This window comes from Sylvia atricapilla (assembly GCF_009819655.1).
Source record: "Sylvia atricapilla isolate bSylAtr1 chromosome W unlocalized genomic scaffold, bSylAtr1.pri scaffold_60_arrow_ctg1, whole genome shotgun sequence".
NCBI lineage: Eukaryota > Metazoa > Chordata > Aves > Passeriformes > Sylviidae > Sylvia > Sylvia atricapilla.
Genome location: NW_027077027.1, coordinates 76,660 through 93,179, shown reverse-complemented (window position 1 = coordinate 93,179; position 16,520 = coordinate 76,660). Strand labels below are relative to the sequence as shown.

The 16,520-nt window shown below is 54.0% G+C and overlaps 2 pseudogenes; both read left to right on the top strand.

Moving 5' to 3' along the window:
* Positions 1-2,335: 2,335 nt before the first annotated feature.
* On the top strand, positions 2,336-5,472 carry LOC136374685 (tRNA wybutosine-synthesizing protein 2 homolog; annotated as a pseudogene).
* Positions 5,473-8,797: 3,325 nt separating this feature from the next.
* LOC136374684 (synaptotagmin-like protein 4) lies at positions 8,798-14,807 on the top strand (annotated as a pseudogene).
* Positions 14,808-16,520: the final 1,713 nt, after the last annotated feature.

Genomic DNA, 16,520 nt, shown 5'->3' with positions numbered 1-16,520 from the left:
CTCTTAGGGCTTCCCTTAATAATTCATTTATTTCTCGGTCTTGCCAGTCTTTCATCTTTTCAAGTTTTCTTTTGATATCTGGCCAGGATTTTGTGACAAACTGCAATTTTAATAATATCTGTCCCTCTGGGCTATCTGGATCCAAATTAGAACATTGCTGGAAATTCCATCTGAGCCTGCTCAGCCAGGCTGCTGGGGTTTCATCTTTCTCTTGGGTCCTGTTAAAAGCTAATTTGGTGTTGCTACTCCGGGGAACTGATTCTTTAATACCTCTTATCATTCGGTTTCTATAATCTTCCATATTTCTCCTCCCTTCTCCTCTGTTTGGGTCCCACCCTGGGTCAGCTATTGGCAAATTCTGGTCACTGGGGGGGCCCATTCGGTTTTCTCTTTCCCAGATGCGCATTCCTGCTGCCCTAACCAGCCGAACCTCGTCTGGATTGAATAGTATATTTAAGATGGAGTTTAGTTCTCCCCATGTATAAATATTTGGGCCCAAAATCTGGTCAATTTGGTTGGCAATTCTCACTGGGTTTTCAACTAGATTCCCCAGCTCTTTCTTAAAACTTCTGACTTCTGACACTGTTAAAGGTGTATTGACAAATCCTATTCCTCCAACTGCCCCACCCAATGGGACCTCCCTTAGGGGAAAGAGTTTGGTTTTTTACCTGGTGTTACTGTAAGGTCTTTCTGGGTTTTTTATTGCCTGACAGGATGCATTGTTAGGAGCCAGACCTAACTCCCAGCTGTGAGGGGGTGCAGGGATTGTGGATGGTGAAGGAGAGGAGGTTAGAGCAGTGTTAGGGAATGCCAGAGGGTAAGAGGGGTTATAAATTGGAGGGGGGTAAGCTGGGGAAGGAACAGGGATTACAGTTTGGGAAGGTATGATTTTTAGGTGAGGTTGGAGGATTACTTCGGGATAAACTGTAGGAGGAGGCAAATGTTCTAAGGGGTCCCAATTATGGCTAGCTTCTTTTTGGTTCTCCTGCTTTTCATTCCTTTGTTTCCCTTGCTGTAACTTACATATTTTTGTTGTTTTATTTTTGACTACTTGTTTTTGCCAACAGATAGCATAGAGTATCTGTTCAATACTTGAATCTCCTCGAGATTTCAAGTATTGAGTTAATTGTGAACACATCCAGGGGTCTCTAGTTCCACACCATGGCCATTTTGCAGGTAAATTTAGGTTAGGCCAAGCTTCTATGCAATAATGGATCATCTTGATTCTGTCTAAGCTTTTAGTGGCCTCATCAACCTCCCATAGTTCTAACATTTGTCCTAGTGGACTGTCTGGTGGAATATTTCTTATCTTTTTCTCTCTTTTCTCTTCAACTGGCTCCACTCTACTTATGTACGCCCCCATTTTCACTGGGTTTCAAATAAAAACTACGGTGCTTTTACCCTGACAGAAACTTTACTTCAGGGCAACACAAAGCAAAATTATCTGACCTTGTTTTAACTAAACTTCTTTAAGGTGCCCCTACACACACACAAGTTTAAAGGCGGGCAACCCAAATTTTAACTCTCACTCACTCTTTGAACACTCGTAAGTAGCCCCAGGGACCCTCTCTTAGGGTTTGGGCACTACCCCTGCCAGTGCTCGGAATGCTCCACAGGTAGCCTGGTGACCCGCCCTTAGGGCCTCAGCCACTACCCCTACCTAAAAGTCCCTCACACTCTGGGACTCCCCTAACTCTTACTCCTCTGCACCCGGACAGCGTACCTCTTCTCTGGGTACCCTCGACCAATGCAGACTCTTTTATCCCAGCACCCCGACAGCTACCCCAGCCAGTCTCCAAAGCACCCCGAAAGCAGCCTATCTTTGCTACCCCAGCCGGTACTCAGACGTTCTGGGCCGTAGCCTCAGACAGTGCTCTCTTTCTCTCCCCACACCCCAGTAGTTACCCCAGCCAGTGCCAACTCACAAGCCCTGAAAGTAGCCTGGGCAACCCACCCTTAGGGTTCCAGCTGCTACCCCAGCCAGCGCTAGTCTCCTGTGACAGTCCCAGCTATAACCTCAGCCAGTGTGGTGCATGCTTCCTACTGCTCGAGCCCTTTCGCACGGTTGAAATTGGCCTAAGCCTTTTCTGCCACCCACTTCTTTGACGTGCCACTCACTCTCTCCTCCGCACGTCCAGAGGGGGGCGCCTATGCCCCTGGAGACGCCTCAGTCTCTCTCAGTTCACTCGCTTCCTGCTTTGGGGGGTCCGAGTTGCCGGCTCCCCCCCCTCATTCACTCCACACTCGCTCGTCTCCACTCCCGCCACTTGTTGTTCTTACCGATGCTCCTCAGTGGCGTCCCACAAGGCTGGCGAGCGTCGTCCTCTGGTCCGGGATGTCCAGCTGTCCAGGAGGTCCGAGGTCGGGCTGCGCCTTCCCATCCTGGTCCTCTTCTGGGCGTGGCTTAGATCCCGGCGAGCCCTCAAATTGTTATAAACGGGCCAGGAGACCTGCTCCTTTTAAAAGCCTTTATTAGTCAGCTCTTTCAAGGGGGAACTCAAGGGGTCGCCTGCGCCGCCGCTGCTCCTGTCGCCGTTCTCGCTCCTGTCGCCGCTGAGGATCAGGTGTTAGGCGAATCTGCTGCTCTCCCCGCAGCAGAGTCGGGAGTTCCTGCCTCGCGGGAATCCCCAGGAACTCAATTGGGCTCGTGTGGTCTAGGGGCGTTACTTCTTCCCAGTCTCTTTGTGGTTATGGCGAGGCGGCAGAAGCAGAATTCAGTCCTTAGGTAGCTGAGGGTCTTCTCGGTGTTGTAGTGTCTCCCTTTTATCTGGATTTTGTGCTGGGTCCCGGCTTTTGGGTCCGCTTGCCGGCAACTGCACTTCGGTTTGGAGCGGTGCACCATGGAAGTCCTTGGATTTTCCTATTAGGCGGGGCCGGCAGTTTGAGGAGCTGGTGGGGAATGGGGACAGCCTAGCCCGACGGAAGGGGAAGGGAACCCGGGTTTTTAGAGGGGGTATACAACTTGGAATAAGGTTTTGAGGGTACAAATTTTGGTACAAACAGCATAACTTTCTTAACAGACAGGTTACAACTGGCATAACATTTTAAACAGCATAACTTTCTTAACAAATGACAGACTGTGTCAAAAAAGGGAATTTCTTACATTTCATTCATTTCACCGAGAGCCGGCCTCCGGGCAGCCCCAGCGCCTCAGGTGAGGGACAGTGGGAACGAGGGGGAATGGGAGCCCTGTGCTGCTCCGGCAGCAAGAAAGTCTGCGGGGCCGTCAGGGGCCTGGTCATGCCTTGCCTTACAGGGAACGTCTGGAAGAAGAGAAGCTCTCGGACGGGCATTACCAGCTGCAGCGGGTGCTAGGGGGCCTCGTGGCCCTGCCCGTGCTGGAGAAGAAGCTCTCCCAGCTCTGCCTGCCCCCGGAGATGCCCTGTGAGCTGGTCCGGATCCAGGTGGGCCGAGCTGCCTTGCCTTGAGCCCTGCGTGGGGCGGTGGGCACTGAGCCCCACTGCCACGTCCCTGCTGCAGGATCCTGTCCCCTCCAGGGCCGCCCACCGGCGCACGCCTGACCAGAAGCTGTGGGATGAGCTGCGGCGGCTGCTGGGTGCGAGCTGGTCGGAGGAGCTGGAGCGGGATGTGCCTCACGCCTGGCAGAGGCACGGGGACCTGGTGCTGCTGAGCGAGGACAGCTTCAAGGCTGCGCCCTGGGAAAGGCCAGGTAAGGGCGAGCAGGGCCTGCCCGCCCCAGTCCTGCCCGCCGAGCTGCCCGCATTGCCCAAATCTCCCGGGATGGTGTGTTGCAGGCTCGGCGCTCTGGGAGACGGTTGCCTCAGCTTTGGGGGCCAGGCGAGGACGGGTGATGCCGGATGGCATACGGACCCCCAGCGTCACCCTACTGCTGGGCCAGCATAGCTGAGTGGAGCACGTGGACAACAGGATCAGGTGGGCAGGAGCTGCAGGATGCGGCTGGTGTGGGGAAGGGACTGCCCTCACTATCTGGGCGGGGTCTTCCAGGTACACCTTCGGTGTGACCAAGTGCATGTTCTCCCCGGGCAACATCACTGAGAAGCTGTGTGTGGCCTCACTGACCTGCTCCGGAGAGGTCCTGGTGGATCTCTACGCAGGTAACAGGGATGGAGGAGGTGGGGGAGCAGGTGCTGATGGCATCCAGGTAGACATGAAATGTCATTTCCAGCTTGGAATGAAAAATACTCAGGTTTAGAGCTTCTGTCTTGTCTGTGAGCCCTTCAGCTGTCCTGGCACTGCTGTCCTGCCTGTGTCCCTGCAGCCTTTGGACACTTAGGATGTCCTGTACTCAGGCTCTATACCTAGTGCTGGTTTGGGGAAACACTTGGATACAGGGGAAAGATTCGCCAATGTTTGTGCTTAAGGAAGTTAGTGCTTCCAGTTTGTGTCACACTGAAAGGACATGGCACCCACAAAACTGCTCTGGATTAATCAAACTAAATGGTAATCTGGACACTTTTGCAGAGCTGGGCAGGTCTCAAACTGATGGCCAAAGACTGAAGGTAAAATAAGCTCCTCTAAACATTTTTCAAGGCAGATTTTGCTTTTGCAGAAGAGGAAGGGATAAATTTCCATTTTTCTAGTGTTTGGGCTTTTTCCAACACAGAACAAAGCAGACTTGGAGAGCCAGGGTGGCAGTGTGCATCCTGCCCTGCCCTCAGGGAGGAGTGTGGATCTCTGCAAGTCCCTGCCCTCAGCCATTGCCACCTCCTGCCTGCAGGCATCGGCTTTTTCACGCTGCCATTCCTGGTGCACGCGGGAGCTGCCTTTGTGAGTGCCTGTGAGTGGAACAGCCACGCCATGGAGGCCCTGCACAGGACCCTGCTGCTGAACGGGATGCGGGATCACTGCCACATCCACACTGCGGACAGCCGGCAGGTTAGTGCTGCCACCTGGCCGCGGGCCCCCCTCCCAGGTGGCCTCCCCTCACCTCTCTCCTCCCAGCTGCAGCTGCGGGATGTGGCAGACAGGGTGAACCTGGGGCTGATTCCCAGCTTGGAGGAAGGCTGGTTGGTGGCTTGCTGCGTACTGAAGAAGGACATGGGTGGGGTTCTCCACATCCACCACAATGTGGAGACTCCCCTCGTGCTGGCCCTGCCACAGACCGCGGTGCTGCTGGCTGAGCGGGGCTCTCCAGAGGCAGCCAGCCCTGGGGGAGAGGCACAGCACCCAAAAGAGGACAGTGGGGAGGAGACGCTGTGGGCCAGGCTCAGGCCTGAATGGCAGAGGTGGGCTGAAGCCACGGCCACACAGATCCAGGGGCTGCTGACAGAGCTGCATGGGTGACTGTGGCGCACCAGCGTCCTGCACATCGAGGCAGTGAAGTCCTATGCACCACACCTCGTTCTGGACCTCAAGTGCCAGCCAGTGCTGCCCATTTAGTAGGGCATGGGCACTGCTGGGGCTCCAGCTCCCATGGAAGGGTGGTATCAAGCACCAGGGGCAGGGAGATGCTACAAGCAGTGTCCTACTGCCAGCCTGGATGTGCCTTATGTCCCCTAGTGATATGCAGAAAGACTTTAGGTATGTGATTTATTCAGTGCTGGGTGCAATGCGGGATAGCTCCCAAAGGCATGCGCAGCCCCTTGCTCACTCCTATTCTCCTTTAACCTCTAGAATGTTACATATGCATCAAGTTTCGCAATACACCTATGCATATACATTCCTTGACTTCTCTCCCTGCTTCGTATGTTAATTGTCTTATTGGTCCTTTTTGCCTGCACAGGTGTCTCTGGTGATCCTCTCGGGGGTCTTCAGAGATGAAGAAGAATAGTCTTCCTCAGAGATGAACTTCTGACCTTGCTGCCTTGTGCATGCTCACTGATCCTCTGGTCACAGTCCAAGCTCTAAGGCCGGGTTTATCTGGTCCTGGGGGCCCAAGGACCTTGCTACCTCAGTGTTTCTGGTAATCTTGTATTCTTGTCTTTTGTTCTGGTAAGCATCCCCTCCCCTTATCAGGCATCTTTGCATTACTCCTTGCTGTTCTTTACACACAGCCCTGTCTCTTCCTTCGAAGAGCAGCAATACACACCATCTGAATGCCTATCCTTTAATCAATATCTTCTAATTTCTATGATTAATATCCTCTAGTTTTCCAACCCCATATTTCACTAGTTTCCAGGTGGCAGCACTGCCCAGCAGTGCCTCCCATGTCCAGGGCACACATGGTTGTGCACCCATGGCAGATCCCTTCAGAATCCACACAAGGATGGAGCAAGCTGGGGCTCAGAGTTCTGCTCAGGTATTCTGCCCTGGCTCTGCCAGTCGCTACCCAGGTCTTGGACACATGGTAGCACCTTGCGCCCCATTTTCACACAGGAGAGAGCCACAGTGCTGAAAAGCCTTGGGTTCCCGCTGGGTTTTTTTCAGCAGGTCAGGGACAAGCTTTGTGCCTGTATTTACCAGCATGTTTTTTTAATATACTGGAAACAAGTCTGTTCATCTCATTTTCTTCCTATTTTTTTTTTTTTTTTTTCAGAAATAAAGATGTTTCTCACCACTTGTTGGTGTCCAGTTAAAACCTGAACACTGCTGCAAGCGTGGGGGTCTGGCCTGGGAAATTTGGGTCCTAGGGTGATGTGTGGAGGGTCTCAGGGAGCAAAGCCTCTGTGGTATTGTCTGCCTGCAAGCCCAAAGCCCTCTATTGTGTACTCATGATTGAGTGAACCCCTGGCCCAAGCGGAAGCTCCCGCTGGCTGGCCTTTTGATGTCTCTGTGTTTTTTTTCCACTGTGTCAGTGTCCCATCACTTCCCACAGGGCTGGGAGCCTCTGGCTCTCCCGTCCCTGGGGTGAGGCCGAAAGTGTAGGCAGAGCCGCGTTCTCTTGTTTGCCTTGGGGCTGTACCCAGGTGGCTTCCCCCGGTGTCCTGCCTGGTGAGAAACCACCTCCCCACGGGTGGAGCCCCATGCTTCGTCCGTCTGCGTGTGCTCAGGGTTCTTCCCCTGGTGCCTGTGCTGCAGGGACAGGGACGAGGCCCCCTGCGGGGACCGTATCTCTGCTACGAAGGACAAGGGCAGCGGCTGGAGCCTTGCGGCGGGAGGACACCATGGCCGCAGCCCTGGGGCTCCTCTGTAGAGGCATCCGTGGACGGCAGGGACAAAGGAACTCTGCAGACCTGAGATATTCTAGAAACACGTGGTTTTATTGCAAGGGTCGTGGGTAAAGAGGGCCTGCTTTCAGCCACCAGCCTCGGCTGAAGCAAAGCCCTTAAAGAGAGAGGGAGAGAGAGGGGGTATGAGGTAAGGGAGGTAAGAAGAGTGCCAGGGTCAGGGTGGTAGAAGAGAGAGAGGTAGAAGAAGCAGAGGGAGAGAGCGGGCAAGAGAAGTAATAGAGCGCAGGGAAAAGAGTAGGGAAAAAGGAGAGCGGCGAGAGGGGAAGGAGCAAGAGAGTAAGAGGTAAGAGAGTAAGAGCGAGGACCTTGTTACAACACATTATATCTCCTTTTGTGTTGAATATTCTAATTTACAGTGACCAACCAGCGCAAGATAGAAAACCTACAAACTTTGCATGCAACCTACGAGAACTACTAAATTACCATATCATCCTATATTCTAATCTCTAAAGACTACTCTTCTTATCTACTTTTTCCTTGATTCCTTGGCAGGATGGAGACGGACTGCATTCTTGGGTTCTTTTGTTTTCTGTCCTTCAACCTATCTCCAGTTAAACACTGTCCTCCTGCCTGCCATGCCTACATCTCAAAGCTGGCCTTCATTTCCATTTCACTCACAGATTTTATATCTCCAGTATTTCTTACCAGACAATCATATCCATAAGCCCTTCCTGCCCCATCTTTACCAACACTCCTCCTTGGGGATCCCGGGGGGTTCCCCGCAGTTCGGGTGTGGGTGCGCTCTGTGCTCTTCGGGAGAAGCCGCCCACCCAGTCAGGGCCGTGGGGCACCGGCCCGCGGGGCTGGAGCCGCAGCTCTCCCGGGGGTGATCGGGCGGGAAAAAGGACTGGAGGGAGCGGGCACCGCCTCCCGCACGGGCCGCCCCGTCGGGGTCGGAGGTGCTGCTGGAGCGGCTCCTTTGAGGCACTGGCACGGCCCTCCCCTCCCGGCTCCCCTCTCCCGCTGCCGGGAGGCGCCAGCCGGAGCCGCTGCAGGCACCGGGAGGATCGTGGGATCGGGCGACGCTCCGCTGGCGGGGGTACCGAAGCTTCTTCCGAGGACGGGGATCCCTCGGCTGGTGGGGAGTCGGGGGGAGCCAGGAGTCCCTCTGTGGTCCAGGGGTCGAACCGCGGTGTCCCGGGGCGGGGGCAGTTCCCAGCCCCGGTGGCCGCGCTGAGAGCGCGGTGCCACCGGCTCCAGGCCCCCCTTTCCCCGACAGAGAAGAGCCTGGGGTCCGTCCCGCCGCCTCCTCCTCCCCGGGAGGGAAGGTCCCTCCCGCCGGTTCCGCCGACCCGGGCGGGGAGCGGCTGCAGCCCCCAAGCAAGCTCTCCGGCTCCGTCGAGGCTGGAGCGGCCGCGGCCGCCCGGGTCCTGGTGCCGCCGCCTGCGAGCTGGATCCTGTCCCTGCCGCAGGTCCTCGTGCGTGTCCGCTCCCGGCGACTCCTCAGGGTCGGGCAGCTCCCAGCCCCGGTGCGTTCGTGGGAGGGGCAGCCCGGGGCGGCTCCTTCCTGCAGCGCCTGCCCGTGGGTGCTGGGCGTCAGCCCGGTCCCATGGAGCTGGCTACGGTCACCGGGGCGGCGGGGCTGGCAGGCGTCCCGAGCGCAGCCCGGGGCAGGGCGGTGGAGACGGCGGGTGAGCCGGTGTCCTGGGCGCCGCGATCCCGTCTAGCCCCGGGCACGGGGCACCTCGGGGGCGGGACTCGGCCTAGCAGCTGGCATGTCCTTAGCTGGCATCCGGTGAGAGCCAGCCATCCCGGGTGGAGCGATGTCGGAGGCTGTGGATCTGTCCTTCCTGTCGGACGTGGAGAGAGATTTGATCCTGCAGGTCCTGAAGCGCGACGAGGAGCTCCGAAAAGCAGAGAAGGATCAGGTGCGAACGCGGCTGGAGCTGGGCAGGAGCTGGTTCCCCGCTTTGCTCTGGAAGCGGGTGGATGAGTGAGAGCGTGAATGATGGGTGTCTCCCGCGGTCCCGGGGCGCCTCTGACAGTTCCCGGTGTCGGGTCTGAGCAGGCGCTTGAAAAATGAGCTGCTCGAGATCCGGCGCAAGGGACCCAAGCGAGGCAGCCAGCGCTACAGTGAGCGGACCTGCGCCCGCTACCAGCAGAGCCTGGGCCGCATCAGCCCCAAGGCCAACACTTGCCGGGGCTGCAACCACTTGGTGTGTCAGGACTGCCGTTCCTACAGCCCCAGCGGCTCCTGGCGCTGCAAAGTCTGCACCAAGGAGGCATGAGTAGCCAGGACAAGTGGCAGACACATTCTGTATATGCCTCCTGTCCCTTTTCTCTTCTCAGTTGCCTCAGCTTGATGCATGCTCCATGGCCAGCCTTTTCTAGCCTGGCTGGTCTTCTCCAGGGCAGCTTGCTCTGCTGTCACTCCTGGAGAGGGTTCCCATGTTTGGGTGATGGAGAAATGGGTCATACCCCACTCTTTTGTCTCCATGTTCACCCTGTTCCTTTACCCCTCTGACTTGACTGCAGCATCCCCCTGTGCCCCTTGCACAGCCTGTGTTTCAAGCCTCCCAGGTTTCCTCCCTTTTGGCCTCCCCTATCCTACAAAACTTGGCTTGCTCCCATGTTTGCTGAGGATGTGTCAGAGTCTGTCCAAGGATGTGATATGCCTCTCAACTGTCTCTAATGATTGAGGAGTGAGACCCCAGACTCTGAAAGGAGCCCCTGGCCTGGCTGAGGCGGAACGTTTGCCAAGTCTCAAAGGATTGGTATGCATCTCCATGAGAACGGAGTGCAAGAACAATGGAACTGGTCACAGTGGACTGAGCCAAGGCTACTTGCCTAAACTGGTCTGTCCATACCAGAATACGGACGTGTACGATGTGCAGCTTGTTCCTGAGCACCCAACCTCAACACGGGTGGTTCCCGCTCTGGCTCTGTGCCCCTCGCTTTGCCTCAACACAGGTGGCTCCTGCTTTGGCTCTGTGTTACTTGCTCTGGTCCCCGCCTTGACCAACTGTTGTGGTTTCAATTTGGTTTCCTGGCCAACGCACCATTTATGTTGTGGTTTAAGATTTGCCAAATTTTGTTTATCAACTGGGAGATAGGACTTTGGGACAAAAAGGCAAAACAGGCACAACTTAAAAGTAAAACCAGATAGATTTTATTAATATACACTAAAAAAAAAGAGGAAAAAAAATTGAGACATTCTGAGACATTCAAACACCTTCCCCCTCCCCCCTCCAAACTGTTCACTTTCCCACTCACCACAAAGAGAAAACTATGATTGTTAGTCAGTTGCCACCATTTAAACACGATCCTACATCACTGTGGGAGAGGAGCCTCTCTAGGGTTATGGAGAACATGCCACAAGAATAAGGTCTGATGGCTTTCAAAGCCACAGATCTGCAACCGCCTGGAATTTTTGCAGATTCTGTGCAGTCTCATTCATATAACAGCTTTTTATGCTGTTCATGGGCTTCCACATGTTTGGGGTATCATTTTAGCAATGCTTTTCTAGTACAAAACAGGGATTCTCTTCCATCTCTAAATTCACTTCTATTTCAAAAGAAATAGAAACCTCCTTGTTCTTTCCCAGGAGCCAGGGACATATTCTAATCAAAATTCTCAATTAAACCCCATGTATATCAATACACACAACCCTTTGGCTAGAACTTGCATTCCCTCAAGCAGCATTAGGATATTACAAAAACAGTCCATTTCCCCATAATTCACACCCAGAGAAGTCCGGTCAGAAATGTCCACTTCCTCCATCCCATCTTCCAATAGTCTTTCTCAGTTCTTTCACTGACTTTGTCTCAATGCTGTCTCTCTACATTTCAAATCACTCTGTCTTCCACGGGGGAGGGAAAAGGGTTAAAGTCTGTGCCCAGAGTTTTTTTTTTTTTGTTTTTTTTGGTTTTTTTTTGTTTTGTTTTTTTTTTTTTTTTTTTTTCCCAGTGGATTCTTGGAGCTTCAAGGCCACAGGTGATGGTGGGGGGAGGAAGGGGGAGAGAGAGTGCATGCTCAGGAACGCTGATGGACAAAACCTTTTCTACCCCTGGTCAGATCTAAAGCAACTCAAACTAGGATCAGCTCCCTGGAGCTCCGGAGAAAAGTTCTTAAAAGTCTCTCCTCCTTCAGATCAGCGGTTCTGGCAACCAAGGCCCAGAGCACGGCCACCATGGTCCTGGCGCAGGGCCAGACTGCTGGTCTGCAGTCCTCCTCCTCCTCTCCCCATCGGAGGAGCCAGGAGGGGACAGAGGGGACACAGGCAGCCTCACCCACTGTCCCACAGGCAGGGCCTCCCTCTCCCCGAGGCCCGGCAGTCCTGGCCCCGGGGGGCTCAGCCCGAATCCTGACTCATGAGATGGTGTTACCTTTCTGGTGGCCGGAAAAGGAAAGGGAAGAGTCACTTGAGAACTTGTGATTTAAGACTATGTTTCCAGAGACATCAAAACACTCCCATTCGTCAAGCTGTCAATCACAATCCATGCTAGAACTTCCCTTTAAAAAAAACTTTTCACATTCATGTTAAACCACCAAACCAACCTGTAAAACTCTGGAGACCCCCGCTCACTTTTGTGTACACCCCACTGGAGAAGATCAGGTCTATTAGCATCTCGGCCTCAAGGACTTGTCCCTCCACGTTGGTAGCTATAATCCCCTTCCCCTCTTTCTCTATCTTTTCTTACTATTCTTTATTCTTTATTTCTCTCCCCACTATCACATTTGGTGGCACTAAATAAAGGTGCATTTTTGATTGAGTAAACTGAGTTGTACCCCACTGTGTCTTTTGCGCTCTGAGATCCTTAAAACGAACCATCAGGTTTCCCGCATATATTTGCGGACCCTGATAGGATGTAGCTGAGCCTGTCAACTGCCCAGTGAATTGTCTGCCCAGTGACCTGCTGATTTTGCCCACTGTGTCTGTGTTCCTGGGTTGTGGCAGCACTGAGGGTGGGTTGGGGCACATCAGACAGCCCTTGCTGCCCCTGACTGCCCCCACCACCCCCTGGCCTGCAGTGAGCTGAAGAAGACAATGAGCGACTGGTTCTGTGACCAGAGGGTGAACCGCTTCGCCAAGCACCTGGGCAGCGACATGGTGTGGCTGTCCCTGCAGCACAGGCCCACAGGTAGGGGTGCCACAGTGATGCCTTCTCCTGCAGCCCAGCCATCTGGGGTGCTCCAGCTTTCCCCTGTGCACCTCTGCCCAGTATGGAGCTGGATGGGAGCAACTCCTGCTCCAGGCAATGAGTTTGGAGCAGTGTTACTCCTGATGCCTCTCTCCTTCCAGCCAACAAAAGAGAGACTGTGGGACAAACCCTCCTCCAAAAAGCCCAGCTCAGCAAGCCTAAAAGCTCCTCTACAGTCTGGCAGCTGAGCCCCCCTGCACCCTGAGAGGGGTCCAGGTAAGAATCCCTGCTGTCCCCCATTATCCAGGCACCACAGCTCTCATCTTCTGCGGGTTTGAGAGGAATTTGCTGACCCACGTGGATCATCAGTGGTGCAGAAGCTCTCTCAGACCAACCTCCTCGCCAAACAGGACATACCTGTGATTTTGCTTGTCTGCAGTTTGTTTCCAGATGCCTCAGACCCTTGGTATGGCAAAAGCGACACAGAGTCCATGGAAAACATGAGCCTGGACAGCTACAGACCTAGTCCTGCTGATGTGGGAGGCAGGTGAGAGGATCCCAGGGTGGGTTGTCCTTGGCAAGACTGGCTGGCAGAGGATGGGACCTTCATCTGAAGTGTGTTTTTCTCAGTCTAGTGAGGGAAAGCTGGCTCCTCTGGCTGGGCTGAAGCCTGTCCCTGGGCAGAAAGGTCCTTTGTGGACCCGATATTTTCTGAGCCTGAGAATTGCTAGCTTTTCCCAAGGGAAACTTTTCAACAGTTTTCTTTTTCCCAAAACAACCTTGTGTAAACAATATTCCTTTCCCATAACAACAAGTGTTGTTTGTTATTTCTGTTACTTAGCCAATAGGAGAGGTGTCAGTCCTATGAACCAATAACATGCCTTCTTAGCGCAGCATGTTATAAAAGGGCTGAATGAATTGTAAATAAAGCCTTCTGATTTCTACGGCCTTCTGACTGGAGTCAAGCATCTTTATTTCATGTCCTACTGGGACAGTCTTTGGCTCCCAGGCTGCTACAAGGCAGCTCAAGTGGCACTTCCTGGCCAGCACTTGTTTTGCCAGCTGTGCTTGTGGCCTGGGACAGACCTTTCTGTGTTTGCCACAGGAGGAACTCCCTGGAGAGAGCCATCCCTGGAAAACAGGTTGTTGCGCCAGCAGGACCTGCTTCCTCCAGCCTGACCTTACCTCTCCGCTCCAAAAACATGTTCTCTGATGGACGGGTGCGTGACACTGCTCCAGCAGGCTCAGCCCTGTCCTGAGGCATGGGGCTGGGCACCCCACAGAGCTCCTAGCCCTGACCTGCTCTGAAGGGACTCTTCTTCCCCAGGATGCCACCATGGGGACCCACAGCAGCACCTTGGTGGACAAGCACGAAACAATATTAAAGAAGAACCCCCGACAGGTGGTGAGGCCTGTAGGTGAGAGATGCACAGGTGCTGTGGGTTTGGCTGCCAACACGGCTTGGGGTGGGCAGCTCCTCCTCCCTGGGCTGTGAAGGGCTTTCAGTGTGTATGGGAGAGGCTGGGGAAACCTCTTGGTGAGGGAGCACCAGGGCTCTGCTAGTCCTGCTCTGTGCCACTGCCTCCCGCTTACCACCTCTTGTGCAGACTACACCAAGTCCGTGATCGAGCTGCACCCTGAGGACCTTGTGGGGGAAGGTGGCTCTTTGGGGGACAGGAGCAAGTCAGTCCCTGGCCTCAACATGGAGCTGGTGAGACCCTCAGAGTGCCATGGAGATGGCTGCCAGCTCGAGGAGCTGGGTGTCTGGCTGGCTGTGCCCAACCACTCCCCATACAGGCAGCTTGTCTCTCTCCTTGCAGGAGGAAGAGGAGGAGGACATCGATAACCTGATGGACATCCACTGGCAGTGGGTGGCCCGGGGCAGCGTGCGCAGCGGCACCTTCTCGGTGAGCTCTCATGGCATGGCTGTGCTCTGCTCCACTGCAGGGAGAAGTAAAGGAGAAAGGCAGTGCCCTCAGGTTGAGTGGGAGGGAGGCAGGGCAGGCAGCTCCTGGAGGGAAGGGGTAAGAGCCTTGTGTGTGGGGGCTTCTTCCCCTAGAAGGGAAGCAAAATGCAGACTCAACTCTCTTACAGGGAGCTGGGAGGCACCTGTGGTCATCCCCAGCCACAGGGAGGTGAGTGGGGCTGTGCAGAAGAGGCACGGGGAGTAACTTTGCTGAGGATGAAGAGGGACTGTCAAGTGATCTTGTGCCAGCTCAGCCCTGCCATGTCTTCCAGAGCACACTGGGGAGCATGGTCAGCATTTACAGTGAGGCTGGCAACTTTGGCAGCATGGCTGTCACCAGGGGCATCTCCTTCTCCCTGAGCTATGAGCAGAAGACACAGACTGTTCATTCATGTGAAGGAGTGTCACCAGCTGGCCTATGGGGATGAGGGCAGGAAGTGCTCCAACCTGTGAGAGCCAGGGGGGTGATGGCTGCTGGCACCACTGGTGGTGCCCAGGTGGGTTGTGAGGTGCCCACCAGAGATGGGAGCTGTAAGTAGGAGGGTCCTGGTGAGCCAGAAGGTCTGGGGTTGCCTTGGGGAGCTAGGAGGATTAATTGTGGGGGGACCTTGTTGAAGTGCTGCCTGTTCTCCCTTCAGGTATGTGAAGACCTACCTCCTGTTGCCCTAAGTTTGCCTGCTTTTCATTGTTTGTACCTTATTCTCATGAAGCTTCAAGAAAACAATGTATATTTTTAGAACTTATCTATTTTGTTTACATATTTCTCCTCTGGGAGGAGAAAGATGATTGATGGTGATATTCACCAATGAGGTTGAAGAGGTGGTGGCAACCTGTGTAGCCAATCTTTTGCCTTCTGATCAAAGTGTATATAAGATGGAGTCAGAAAAATAAAGAGAGCTTTCCTGATGACCTTTCTGCAGCCTGCTTTGTTCTTTCATGTCCCTAACAGCGACACCTTTGTCTACAACGGTATCAACCCCGAGGACCTGCAGCACATCTGCCTGGAACTGACGGTCTGGGACCAGGAGCCGCTGTCCAGCAACGACTTCCTTGGGGTGTCTGTCTGGGGGTGGGCAATGGTGAGGAGCCTGCAGGCCCATCAAACTCTGGGCAGCAGCAGCCTTGCTGGGGCTGCTGTGCTGCAAGCAGGAGGCTGCTCCAGCAGTGAGTTTTTCCATCCTTTTTCGCAGGCATGAGCAATGGGCAGGCTGTTGACTGGATGGACTCCATGGGCAAAGAGCTGAACCTGTGGCAGAAGATGCGCCAGTAACCGAGCTCCTGGGTGGAGGGGACACTCCAGCTCTGCCCCACCATGGCCAAGCTGAGGCCATAGCCTGTGGCACCAGAACTGCTACCGCTGTTGGGAGCCACACTTGCTGCACAGCCTGGCAAGGCTGCTAAATATGCATTGTTTTTTCTTTTTCCTTATACTTTAATAAACATGACCTTCTCTTAACAGGCTTAGGCAGAAAGTCTTCTTGGCCTAGCTTCGTAGAAAGGGTTTTTCTCTTGTGTTGGGGGTTAGATTTGGTTTGGTTTTTTTTCTTTCCTTATAGAATTTTCCCCATAAGTTGCTAGGAAACTGACTATTGGGGTGCTTATAGGTACTCAGGCAGAACAAAGGGCCCAAAGGAGAGGAGCTGTAGCACCTGGCTACACTACTTTAGTCTATGGGAGTGTGATGGTTTAGCATGGATTCTGATTGACAGGTTGGCTGACGAATGGGAGCGTTTCTACGTCTCTGGAAACACAGTCTTAAATCATAAGTTCCAGGACTTGTTCCCTTTCCTTTTCCGGTCTGTGAGAAGGTCTCGTGAGAAGGTGTCCATCTCATGAGTTGGGGTTCAGGCTGGGCCTCCCGTGGCCAGGACTGCCAGGCCTCGGGGGGGTGGGGGGGAGGGGGGCCCTGCCTGTGGGACAGTGGGTGAGGCTGCCTGTGTCCCCTCTGTCCCCTCCTGGCTCCTCCGATGGGGAGAGGAGGAGGAGGACTGCAGACCAGCAGTCTGGCCCTGTGCCAGGACAACGGTGGCCGTGCTCTGGGCCTTGGTTGCCAGAACCGCTGATCTGAAGGAGGAGAGACTTTTAAGAACTTTTCTCCGGAGCTCCAGGGAGCTGATCCTAGTTTGAGTTGCTTTAGATCTGACCAGGGGTAGAAAAGGTTTTGTCCATCAGCGTTCCTGAGCATGCACTCTCTCTCCCCCTTCCTCCCCCCACCATCACCTGTGGCCTTGAAGCTCCAAGAATCCACTGGGAAAAAAAAAAACAAACCAAAAAAAAAAACAAAAAAAAAAAAAAAAACCAAAAAAAAAAAAACCAAAAAAAAAAAAAAGAAACAAAAAAAAACAAAAAACAAAAAAACCAAAAAAACAAAACAAAAAAAAA